A 13,347-nucleotide genomic window follows, 5' to 3' on the forward strand; every position below is an offset into this window, starting at 1 on the left:
TGTTTCCTTCTTTTTTTGTTCTGGCTCTCAGGGCTTCAGTCCTTTTCCCCACCTAATACCTAATTATGGTCCCCTCTTCCCTTCCCCATCCCCTTTCCCACCCAGGTCTCTCCCTCCCTTCCTGGTGGGATTGAGGCATCCTCACTTGGGCTCTTTGACTTGTTAACCTTCTTGAGTTTTGTGTTTTGTATCCTGGGTAATCTGTACTTTTTTTTTTTTTTTTTTTTGGCTAATATACACTTATTAGTGAGTGCATCCCATGCATGTCCTTTTGGGTCTGAGTTACCTCACTCAGGATATTTTCTAGTTTTCTCTATTTGCCTGCAAAATTCAGGATGTCCTCATTCTTAATAGCCAAGTAGTATTCCATTGTGTAAATGAACCACATTTTCTGTATCCATTCTTCTGTCATGGGACATCTGGGTTGTTTCCAAGTAGAACTCATGCCCCGTCACATGGTGGGGCATCTTTTGGTTATATGCTCAAGAGTGGTACAGCTGGGTCTTCAGGTATATCTATTTCCAATTTTCTGAGGAATCTCCAAATTGATTTCCAGAACGGTTGTACCAGTTTGTAATCACACCAGCAATGGAGGAGTGTTCCTCTTTTTTCTCATCCTCACCAACATGTGGTGTTACCCGAGGTTTTGATCTTAGTCATTTTGATTGGTGTAAGGTAGAACTCAGGGTTGTTTTGATTTGTATTTCCCTGATTACTAAAGATTTTAAACATTTCTTTAAGTGCTTCTCAGACATTCAAGATTCCTCTGTTGTGAATTCTCTGTTTAGTTTTTGATTGGGTTGTTTGATTTTTTTTGGTGGTTAGCTTCTTGAGTTCTTTATATCTTTTGGATATTAGCCCTCTATTGGATGTGGGGTTAGTGAAGATTTTTCCCCCATCTGTAGGTTGCTGATTTGTCCTATTGACTATGTCCTTTGCCTTACAGGAGCTTTCCAGTTTCATGAGGTCCCACTTACCAATTTTTGATCTTAGAGAGTGAATCACTGGGGTTCTGTTTAGGAAATTTGCCCCTATTTGAAACGCATAGAAGAGAAAGTGGGGAAGAGCCTTGAACACATAGGCACAGGGGAAATTTTCTGAACACAACATCAATGGTTTATGTTTTAAGATCAAGAATTGACAAATGGGACTTAATAAAATTGCAAAGCTTCTGTAAGGCAAAGGACACAGTCAAAAGGACAAATCGGCAACCAACAGATTGAGAAAATATCAATCCTACATCTGATAGAGGACTAATATGTAATATATAAAAAGAACTAAAAAAAGTTAGAACCAAGAGAATCAAATAATCCCATTAAAACATGGGGTACAGAACGAGACAAAGAATTCTCAATTAAAGAATCCTAAATGTTCAACATCCTTAGCCATCAGGGAAATGCAAATCAAAATGACCCTGAGATCCCACCTCACACCAGTCAATGACTAAGATCAAAACCTCAGGTGACAGCAGATACTGGCAAGGATGTGGAGAAAGAGGAACACTCCTCCATTGTTGGTGAAATTGCAAACTGGTACAACCACTCTGGAAACCAGTCAGGCAGTTCCTCATAAAATTGGACACAGTACTACCTGAGGACCCAGCTATACTACTCTGGCCATATACCCAAAAGATGCTCCAACATATAACAAGGACACATGCTCCACTATGTTTATAGAAGCCGTATTTATAATAGCCAGGAGTTGGAAATAACCCAGATGTCCTTCAGAGGAATGAATACAGAAAATATAGTACATTTACACAATGGAGTACTACTCAGAGGGGAGTCTGGGAAAGGGGATAACATTTGAAATGTAAGTAAAGAAAATATCCAATAAAAACAAAACAAAAAAAAAAAAAAAGAAAGAAAAGAAGGGAGAGAGAGAGACAGAGAGAGAGAGAGACAGAGACAGAGACAGAGACAGAGAGAGAGAGAGACAGAGAGAGAGAGAGAGAGAGAGAGAGAGAGAGAGAGAGAGAGAGAGAGTTCTCCTGTAGCAGTGAGTTCAAGGCTCTTTCCCATTCTCTCTTCTATTAGATTCAGTGTATCTGGTTTTATGTTGAGGTCCTTGATCCACTTGGACCTGAGCTTTGTGCAAAGTGACAAATATGGATCTATTTTCACTTTTGTACATACAGACAGCCAGTTAGACCAGCACCATTTATTGAAGATGCTTTCTTTTTTCCATTGGATGTTTTGCTTCTTTGTCAAAGATCAAGTATCTACAAGTGTGAAGTTTTATTTCTGGGTGTTCCATTCTATTCCATTGATCAGCATGTCTGTCTCTGTGCCAGTACCTTACAGTTTTTATCACTGTTGCTCTGTAGCAGAGCTTGAGGTCAGGGATGGTGATTCTCCACAATCCCAAACAAAATCCAGATATAATTCTTCAAAGATATGAAAAGAGCAACTCTCAAATTTTTCTGAAAGAGCCAAAAAATAAACCAGAATAGTGAGAACAACTCTTAACAATAAATGCATTTTTTGAATTCTTAGGAGATTTTCCCCTTCATCTGGTTCCAAGTTTTGATCTGTGTATTTTATTTCACCCCCTTTAGTTGAGGTAATGCTGTTTCTGAATTCTGTTCATGTTAGGGGTCAAGTTCTTTGTGGTCTTAGCTTTGTACTGGAGTGTGGTGGGGTGTAGACACTGTGAGGGTCTGTTGGGGTTGCCAAACTGGGTGGCGGCTCCTCATCCTCTCTTTTCCATGTGTCATTTGAGACCATGCAAACTAAAGCTTATGGTTAGATTATCTGGCTTAGGAAAATGTCCCAAGGGCTCTGTGTACCTTTGTGGATTCCACTTTCACTTTGGTTTTGGCTTCTGAATTTTATTTCCTTTGTTTTTTGGCAGCGTCTTGAGATGTTTTAAAATTCTGCTCTTAAGAAATATTTTATTTAACACAGAGAATAGGTGTTACTTTATTTTTCTTTTCTTTTTTATAATTTCATTTTATTGTCAATGAACAGCTACATCAAGCTGTCCAACAAAATACTTAATATCTTATGCTTAAATCTGATGTTATACGTGTATGGCGTGCAGTTATAATGGTAGGCCACCTTAGATACGAAATTAAAGAGATCTCATTAGGTGCCTATTTTGTGGGTCCATGCTGCCAGCGAGGCACTATGGGGGCCGGAACACCCTGTGAGCCTTGATCCTGCTGTTCAGCTGCTGTGTGTCCCTAACAGACCACAGAACTTCCCGAGCTGCTTTGTGGAGATGCGGGGGTGACGGGGAGGGGCGGGAGTCTTTGATTCTAGTAATTTCACTGGACTTGTGTGAGACGAGACCTTCGTTGACTGACACCCTGTTCTCCTCAAATCCCTCAGTCCTGCCTTCTCTACTTACTGTCCTCTTTGTGTTCTATCTCTCTGTCAAGTCGAGAGCACAGAACCGGTCCAGACTGGCACACTTACTTAGAAAGATTCAGTTGACACACGCAAGTGGCCCTACTTAGTTTTACATTCATATGTGATATTCATATGTGATACAACATTCTTATTGTGCATGCATGTGTGTGTGTGTGTGTGTGTGTGTGTGTGTGTGTGTGCGTGTTTGTGTTTGCGTGCGTGTGTGTGTGCGCATGCACCTGCGCATATTCTCATGGGCAGTGTTATGTATGTGCAACCGTGGCCACCATTTCTCGGTTACTGTCCACGTTTGTCTTTCACTTGCCGGTAATCTCCAAGTAGGTGAGGCTGGCCAAGCGGTGAGCCCCCGTGCTTGCCGCCCACACATCTCCATGCCAGGCGTGCTTTGTATGGGTTCTGGGGACTGAGTTCAGATTATTGTGCTTATGCGGCAAGCATTTTACACGCGAACTTATTACCACAGTGTTTCCAGTGTTTTAAGGAGAGGAGTCTTCAGTAAAGAATGGTAAAATCCAAGGAAATGCGGGAATGGGGACGAAACACTTTTAAACAGTGAATTTCTGGCGGATATAGTGGATGGAAGACTGAAGGTCAAGGGCATCCTGAGTATATAGTGAGACTGTCTCGAAAAAGCCAAGATCCTTTGCTGGCCAGCAGAGGGCGCCCTCGCCTCACTCTTTGATTTCCGGAGCCCTACAGTGGGGTTTGAGAAGTGTCACCTAGCCCTAAACAGGATTTGAAGCCAGTTTTTCCTTTGTCCCTGACTTATTGAATAAAACGCCATCCTTTGGGAGGCTTCCTTGAATGTGATGAGCCACCATGGCTACCTTGATGGTCACCAGCACGAGAGAGGCTCTGCGGACCAATCTGTCCTTCCTTCTGGAGCTGGTAGGATACTGTAGTAATGTAGCTGCTTCTGCGACTTGACTGTTGAGGCATACCCACCCGTGCTTGCGACCTTTGTTAAAGACAGATAGCTCATTTTAACTGCTTTCTTTAAGCAAAAGCAAGATGTGATCTATTAAACAGTGGTTACTGGACACTGAACCCCGTGATAGAAGTTCATGAAGTGTCATCTAATTCAGCTTGGTTTGTCATTTCAAATCATAGGTCTTTCTATGGAACCTCAGCTCACAATTTCCAAACTTCTGCCTCTCACCTCCCCCCAACTGTAGTTGATTGACATGGTTAGAACACTGAGTTTAAACTGTGAGTTTTACATACTCTTTTTGGTATGCAATGAGAGGAAGCAGGACATAAAAAGCAAACAATCGCCTTTAGATTTAATTCTTAAGGGGCTGATATTGTGTATGCAGAATAAGTTCATAAAATCAGAACTTGAACAGTTTTGTGTGATTTCACAAGTGATGTCTGAATCTCATATGACTATTATCCTGGCTCGTTTCTCTGACTTTGAAATAGCTGGCTTTTAAATGACCACATGCTGCAGTGTTCCTTTCCATTTCGGGGAGTTTATCTTCCAGATGAGGAAGCAAGGAATTTTGAACACATGGCTTTTATTGTGTGATTACATCTGTCTCATTTTTTAATATATTATTTAGAATTATTGAGTATGTGTGTGTGTGTGTGTGTGTGTGTGTGTGTGTGTGTGTGTGTGTGTGTGACTGAGAGGGCAGGGGAAGAGAGAATATGAGAACACAGTGAATAAAAAGAATATGATTGTGTATCTTTGGGTAGCGAAGTCACAGTTAGCAATGGCTCATTCTCTGTTCCCAGACAGGATTTTGGCACAAAGACTACTTAAAAGAAGATTGTTTACTTATTTGTTTGTGTGTGCACATTTGCACACATAAATGCACCTGTATATGTTTATGAAGCCAGAAGAGGATGTCATATGTCTCCTTCTATCATTTCCCACCTAGTTCTTTGAGGCAGGGTCTCTCCCTGAATTTGGCACTCAAGTTGTCTTTTATACTGTAAGTTGGCAAATCCTAGAGATCCTCCTGCCTCAGCCGCCACCTTCTTCTGTATAGCTGGGATCCATGGTCTGGCCCTTGTGACTGCATAGCAGGCTGGCTCATCAAGCCTCTCTCCAGCCCCACAGAATACTTTTTATGTAATTATGTTAGTTATCAGCTCAGGGAAATCACTGTCTTAGGGAAAATAAACCCAACTAGGCAGAAAGGCATCTTGAACAGTCATTGGTTCACATATACCCGAGTTCTGGGAGGTTTTCCCATAGTTAAAAATCTCAAAAAGAAATAATCCTTTGCTTTGACAAAGGAGATGAGTTTCAAAGTATGTATGTCTGTTCATGTGTTTGTTTGCATGTGTGTGTGTGTGTGTGTGTGTGTGTGTGTGTGTGTGTGTGTGCTTTTTCTCCTGATGTTTTCTCCAAAGTAAAAAAAATTCTCCTCAAATTTGCTTTTTCCCAGTTTGATTTTCACAGAGTGTCACACAGTTGTGCTTGTGTAAGTAATAGTGATCACTGTTTATTGGATGTCTATCAGGTGTGAGAAAGTGTGCATTTGATTCTGTCTAATCCCATAGCAGCATTGTGAAATGCCTGCTTCATGCTGCTGCTTTCCAGATGAGGAGACTGACAGCACTGTGGGTACAGCTGTCCTGGAGAGACGTGGCACTGATGAACATGGCTTCTTCATTAGCACTGTCTTCCGCCCTTCACCCTCTCCCGCCTGACATCCTCAGACAGCTCTCATTCATAATCCATGGCTTTGTTTGTGTTGTTCTATCTGCTTTTATTTCTCTGATTGTCTGGCAAACTAAACTTGCAAGATCCAAGTGTGATCTTTGCTCTGAAGCTTTTCCCGACTCTTGCAGACACTCTCCATTCTCCCACAGCCTTGTTAATGCGTCCTTGTCTTTATATTGTTACACTATTTAATTAGGTTTTATATAAACTGCACCATGAGTCTTCCAGCATACACCACTTGGACAAAGACTGTTTGTGGCATTTGCTAATGGAGAATGTTATGAACACATCGCTGCTCACTGCAGCCGAGGAAACAATTCTCCTGTTCTTCTGCAGGTACACGTGATGATAGAACAGGCAGGACCTTCTTTTCACATCTAACCCCGAACTATTAATGAATCATCACAGGGGATGCTGACTTAATGAGTGCCTGTGATTTTATTATCCTTCATTTGTTTACAGTTAAGGGGGAAAAGACTGTTAAATAACTAGGTGAAATACAGTCATGTTCTTTTGAAGCTATTAACATTTCTATTTAAGATGAAATATAAGAAAATGTCAAAAGAAAAGCTCACAGGAAGAGTTAGTGTGCAGACCCGATGCTTTTTCTTGAATTTGGGATTAGTGTCACAAAGTTATTTTCTGAGGCAACATTTGAGTCATCATTGAGACCCTGGGTTATTTCTCTGAAAATTACCTACAAATGTTAACTAATTAGTCAAACACATGTTTTCTGTTTGTTTATTCCTCTGTTTGCTTAGGGTTTGAAATTTTATTTATCCTTTATTTATAACTAAGGTTTTAAGCTTGGAATCTAAGTATATAATGGATTATGATTAGTCACAAATTATTCAAACACAAAAACGGAGGAGCAGGCATCCTTGTTGATTTTCTGTGTCTGTGATATAATGCCATGGCCAGGGACACTCAGAAGAGAAAGCGTGAATTTGGGGCCTACTGTTGTAGAGAGTTGAAATCAAAGATGGTGGAGCAAAGGCAAGATGGTGGGAATAGCTGAGACCTTACTTCTTGATTCACAAGTTGTTGGAGAGAGGGAAAGAGGGAGGGGGAGAGGGGAGAGGACAAGGAAGAGAGAGAGAGAGAGATGGATCACAAAGTGGTCAGAGTATGTTGAAACCTTAAAACTCACCCCCAACGACACACTTCCTTCAACTGGGGATTGGATGTTCAGACACTGGAGCCTGTGGGGGCCATTCTCGTTCAAACATCCACAGGAATGGTAGAGTTAGTTCCTTGTCTTTCCAGTTACCCAGTGTTTACTGTTTAGAAAAGCCCAAGGGTCGTGTGCATTCTCTAAGAGATGACAGTGGTCTTATTTTACAATAATAGGAATGAAAACCATAAAAGGATATTGAATGGCAAACCCTTGAAATCCATGTACTAGCTGTTTCTAAGCAGTGTGCTTGGAGCCCTACTCTGAACATTTTTATGTCTTTGCTCACAGCAGGCCCATTTCATCATTTTGACTTAGGCTTGCTTAAAGATTAATGAGTTAGTGTTTCAGATTTTTGGTAATAACAGCACAACCTTTTTCCCTGTGTAACAAGAGCGGAAGTTCCATAGACTTGTGGACTCTTTTGTTCCTGTGTATCAATCTCTTGATTCGTCCCGTCTGCCTTTCTGACTACCTACACAGCTGTTTTTCATGTGTTTTTCTGACTTGGAGCGAGACCAAGCACTTTTGACAGTTGCATGCTGAACGACAGCTTACGCCGGGTCACAGGTCATGATTACATTTCTTCTCTTGTACTTTCGGTCAGTGTGCAGAAGAAATATGAGCACACAGAGATTCAGAGACTCTGCATGCTGAGAGATGGTGGTCGTCCTTCACGTGGACCACTCTTCTTCCTGTGCCACATGGAGTCCACGGGGAGAGGACAGCAGAGAGATGGTGGGAGTGGCATCCAAGAGTGCCTGGTTGCCATAGTAGTGAGTGATGGAAAATTCGATGGGCTATGCTTGGTAGAAAGAATTTCTGGGAATGGCCATTCCTACACACTCCTACACCATTTTTTAGTGAGCAGAGTATATAATGTATTAAACCATTGATCTAGTGGTCAGTTCAACATGTCTATTTTTATGTAGGGTGTTAGCACTCTGTGTATTTAACATCAGGAAATGAGATACATTGTTTAATCGGATTCATTTCATGAGGCCTCTGTGGAACATTCTGGTTTCCTCTCTATCCTCACAGGCACCATTTCCCCTTTGCTTTTAAGAATTAAAAAAAAATATTGATTTAAAAATCTTTTAAATGGATTTGATAGACCTTTTCTCAACCCTTCTCGGGTCTTACAAATATTTAAATTACATAATTGCTCTCTTCTGTTTGAGATTAATGGGATGATTGTCTAAACCATGACGAAACCTTCAACTTTCTTAATTTTTAGTTAAAAGTTATAGGTATAATTTTTGAGGACTTCATTAAAATGTTATGTATTTCAGCCTGTGTTTTTCTATTTATTTAATTTTTTTATTGGTTATTTTCTTTATTTACATTTCAAATGTTATCCCTTTTTCAGGTTTCCTCTTCAGAGTCTCCTATCCCTTCTCCCACCCCCTCCTCTATCAGTGTGCTCCCCCACCCACTTCTTCCCCGCCTGGCATTCCCCTACCCTGGGGCATTGAGCCTTCACTGAGTCCAGGGCCTCTCCTCCTGTTGATGCCTGACAAGGCCATCCTCTGCTACAGATGTGGCTGGAGCCTGGGTGGCTCCATGTGTGCTCTTTGGTTGGTGGTTTAGTCTCTGGAAACTCTGGGGGGTCTGGTTGGTTGATATTGTTGTCCTTATGGGGTTGCAAACCCCTTCAGCTCCTTCAGTCCTTTCTCTAACTCCTCCACTGGGGGACCCTGTTCTCGGTTAAATGGTTGGCTGTGAGCATCTGACTTTGTATTAGTCACAGTCTGTGTTTTTCAGTTGGGATCTTTTGGTTGAACCTCGGCCTGTTGCACAGAAAGTCAAGTGTCCCTGCCTCTGTGTCTTCTGAAGGAGTCATCTTCTCTCTTAGACGTTCCCTCTCTGCCTCCACTGCTGTTTCTGCTCATCCTTTCAGTGGCAACAGACACATCCCTCTGATGCTGCTCTGGTCCTCTGCAGTGCCCCGTTCAGTCCCCTCATGTGCACTCTGCGTGTCAAGCACTCACTTTCAGAGCGGATCCAATTCTTCCCTCTGCCAGGCGTCAGGGGAGGAGACACAGATGGGTCCCACCCCGACCTCTGCTCTGCCACTTTCTTATTCTTTGATGTTAAGTGAATAATTAGGCTCTATGAGTTTTAGTATTTTGATGTGTAAAGTGGGAACATCGCCTAATTTTTAGAGTTGTTGATGATTATAGCTAACATGTCTGGGATATCCTTTAGCACAAGTCTGGGATTCTAATAAATATGTAATGAATAACTATTACTCAAGATTGTCATTTTTCTGCTAATATTCTTCCAAGCTTTATAAGCAAGTACACAAGAGCTTCTAATATAGTTCTTACCACTCGGTGAGGACTCTTCAGTGTGGTCCGTCAGGATGTCACTGATGTCATCCTGGGGTCCTGTCACTTCCTGTTAGCTCTGCTCTATCAGACCTAGAACACTCTCACAGCTTTTATGGACCTGTGTTTCTGTTCTCATTATCGTAAGAAGAGCCTTTGGTATGTGTTCTCAAGTGGTTTCCAAAGCAGTGATTTGAAAGATTTATTTATTTGTTTTTGAATTATGTTTTGGTTTGATGTCTACATTTTTCTAAATATTAGTAGCCAAGGCTGTAATAAGGAGAGCATTTTTAACATAGCTCAGACGAAGTGTATGAAGTACTTAGAATGAAATCCCAGCTGGTCTGAAGTGCAGATGAATGCATTCCTTTGCTTCACTCGGAACACGTTTCTTACTGCATCTCCTCTGCACCAGACATCTTATAATTTATACAGATGAGTATCAGGGTTTCTGCTTTTGAGCTTAGGGTTGATGAGAGACACAAAATAAGATCACTTCAATAGACAATTTAGGGTGGAAGTCAGGATGGGCTGAGAGGTCACTGACGAATGATCACGAGGAAAGGGACACTGATGGGAAGACTTGATCTGAGTCACATTCAGACTCAACTCCACGCGGCCCCGTCAGCTTTGGGAATTTCTTGTCTCCAGATCAGACTTTAGATAGTGTCTTTCATCTTAACCTGGCCTTTCAAAAGCAAAAAGGCCTCTGACTGACCGACCATCTCACCCCTGTTCTTGCTTCCAGCTCATTTGAAGAATTTTTTCTTCCTCTATACATACATACATACATACATACATACATACATACATACATACATACATACATATATATATATATATATATATATATATATATATATACCTATCCCTGAACTGTGCTGGGCATTGCTAAGTACTTTACATAAAGCCAGGGACTATTTTTAATCCAGAATGAAGCCATTTCCCACAACCATAATGTAAAGTGCAAGGGTTTCACTAGAACAGGCAGGAAAAATACAAGAGAGAGAGAGAGAGGGAGGGCCACCAGAAGCAGACGTGGGGACATGGGCATCACTGTGAAGTGGGCAGTGTCAGGCACACGGTGGTCTAGTCATCCTACATAATTGTCATAGAAGGTACTAAGGGGGTGACAGACTGGGAGACTGCTGTCCCAGCTACAGGACTGATTGGTGGAGCTGCATCGCACCCTAGATTATGTGTCCCCAGGAGCAGGTGTCTTGGACTAAACAGTTTTAGTATTTTCCTCGATGCTGCTGGAGTTTCAGGAAGTGAGACCTTTACGCTGTGCTCCCAGAGGCTAAAGATGTGACCTTTGTCTGGGGCTCGGGCTGTCTTCAAGGCCTGCTTCCTTTCCCATCATGCTAGGGCGTTGCTTCTAAAACTTTGGCATCACACCTGTAGCCAAGCAGTGTCAGTGGATGATTTGTAGTGTTTAAAGTTGCATGTTGCACCCTGTCATCACAAATATTTCGGCACCGTCTCCCAGTGAGGTCATCTGAGGTCATGCTGCGTCTTTAGCAGAAGGCGGTGAGTATGTTTTATTTAGGATAGCTGCACATCTGGTGGCAATCCATGATTGGCACTCGAAGGAAGGAGTGACTACAGGGGGACAGTCTTGTGCCACCAGAGCTAGGCTACACCGAGTTATATGGAATTCATATAGTAGCCATGAATTTATTATTAGATGGAACGTCTTTCTGAAATGTGTAAATTTAGGGTCTTCTTTTCTGAAAATTATTTTTATGTACTTTTGTTTAATTTTATTACTATTGCTGCTGCTGCTACTACTATTACTACTTTATTATTTTATAGATGGGGCCTGTCCCAGGCTTTGCTGGCCTGGAATTCACGGTGTAGACTCAGCTGGCCGTGGAATATGACAGTCTTTCTGCTTCTGTAGCTAAGCCATGAGCTTGTAGGTGTGACCAGCACTCTTGTGTGCCTTCTGGCTCTTGTGTTATTTTCCTTTTGTCAGGGCCTTAGACGCTGTCCACTGCTGGTGCTGCCTTTGCTTCCTTTCCATATTTCCTTCCTCCTGAGTTGGGTCCACAGGCAGTAAAGACCCTCATAACCACCTTATATTTATTATTATTATTTTATTATTATTATTATTATTTATTATTATTATATATTGTGTGTGGTTTGTGTGTGCTTCACTCTTTAGGCTCTTCAGCATCTTGTTTCTGACTTCGGAACTGTTTATAGCATCACTGAGGTATAATTGACAAACAAAAACCTCATGTGTTCAAGGTACACAGTGTAATGTTGGATATATATCAAATATATGTATGTGTGTATACTATGAAATAATTTCCACAATAAGCTAAGTATCACCACATAGCGACCATGCTTCCGGTATGTGAATCCACAGAGAATCAGTCTTATGTGTGTTCACCAAAAAAAAAAAAAAAAAAAAAAAACCAAAAAAGAGAACAAAAATGGTCAGTGTGCTTCCATACATGGGCTCCCTAGAGCTAATCTCCCCCTTTCTCTGCTCTTCCCCGACTTCTGGCAACTGCTTCTACTCTGTGTTCTAAGGCTGTGAGTTTTAAGATGTAACAGACATGAGACCACACGGCATCTGTTCTCTGCAGCGGCCTTTAGCATGGTATCTATACGTTATCCATGTTGCTTCCCAAGGCAGGGTTTTATTCTCCCTGGACATGTGTGGGTCATGTTTTGAGTTGCATTTCCTGATGGCTGTGATTTCTTATGTGTGTTGGCTGTTTGTGTCTGCCTGAGGACAAGTGTCAGGTCCTCTGCCTGGCTTTGTGTTTTTTTTTTTTTTTTCATAAACGTTAACTTTTATTATTGAGCCGTGTGATCCTCCTGTGGTTTGGAGATTAAGCCCTTTTCACACACATGTTCTGCGCGCACTGCCCTTACTTTCTGTTCTTCCTCCCTGTTTAGTTTTTCTTTACTGCTCAGAGCCTTTTGGTTTGACATAGTCCACTTATCTCTTTTTTTGTTTGTTCTGTTGCTTATATTTTTGGCATTAAAAAAAGATATATTTATTTATTTTATGTGTGAGCACACTGTCGCTGTCTTCAGACACACCAGAAGAGGGCATCAGTTCCTATTACAGATGATTGTGAGCCACCATGTGGTTGCTGGGAACTGAACTCAGGACCTCTGGAAGAGCAGTCAGTGCTTTTAACAGCTGAGCCATCTCTCCAGATCCTGGCATTAAAAAAAAAAAAGTCATTGTCAAGGCCAATGTCCTGGCCACTCATGTTCTAGGATCCTTGGCATATGTTTAAATTCACATTGAGGAGGTTTTGGTATAAGATAAAGACCCACTTTCTTATCTCCTTGCGTTTCCCCAGCTTGCATATGATGTCCAGTTTCACCAAGTCTGTTTATCAAGGGTAAACCTTTACCACCCTTTCCCATTATGCATTCTTGGGAATCTTTGCTGAAGATGACTGGTCACCGTGACAGTTTTTACAATTATACTGACCAAATTAACCGACGCTCCTGGGTTATCATTAACTCTATTCTCATCAAAATCATTCCTTTCCCCAAATGAGTTCATATTATTTGTGTGTACATGAGCATGAATAACTGCATGTGCATTTGTGTGTGTGTGTGTGTGTGTGTGTGAGAGAGAGAGAGAGAGAGAGAGAGAGAGCATGCATGAGTGCATGTGCATGTATATGTGTGTGCATTTTTGTATGTGTATGCATGCATGAGTACATATGCATTTATGTGTGTGTTCTAGTGTGTGGTGTGTTGAGGTTTGAGTTCAGAGTTCCTTGCATACTATGCATGTGTTGCACTGTTGGTTGGTGT

At 41.6% G+C, this 13,347-nt stretch overlaps 1 protein-coding gene across 1 annotated transcript in view; it reads left to right on the forward strand.

Annotated features, from left to right (window-relative positions):
* Nucleotides 1-13,347, forward strand: part of BBS9 (Bardet-Biedl syndrome 9) — a 359,813-nt gene that overhangs the window by 71,849 nt on the left and 274,617 nt on the right. The window lies entirely within an intron of this gene.

Source organism: Micromys minutus, assembly GCF_963924665.1.
Source record: "Micromys minutus genome assembly, chromosome: 16".
Lineage (NCBI taxonomy): Eukaryota > Metazoa > Chordata > Mammalia > Rodentia > Muridae > Micromys > Micromys minutus.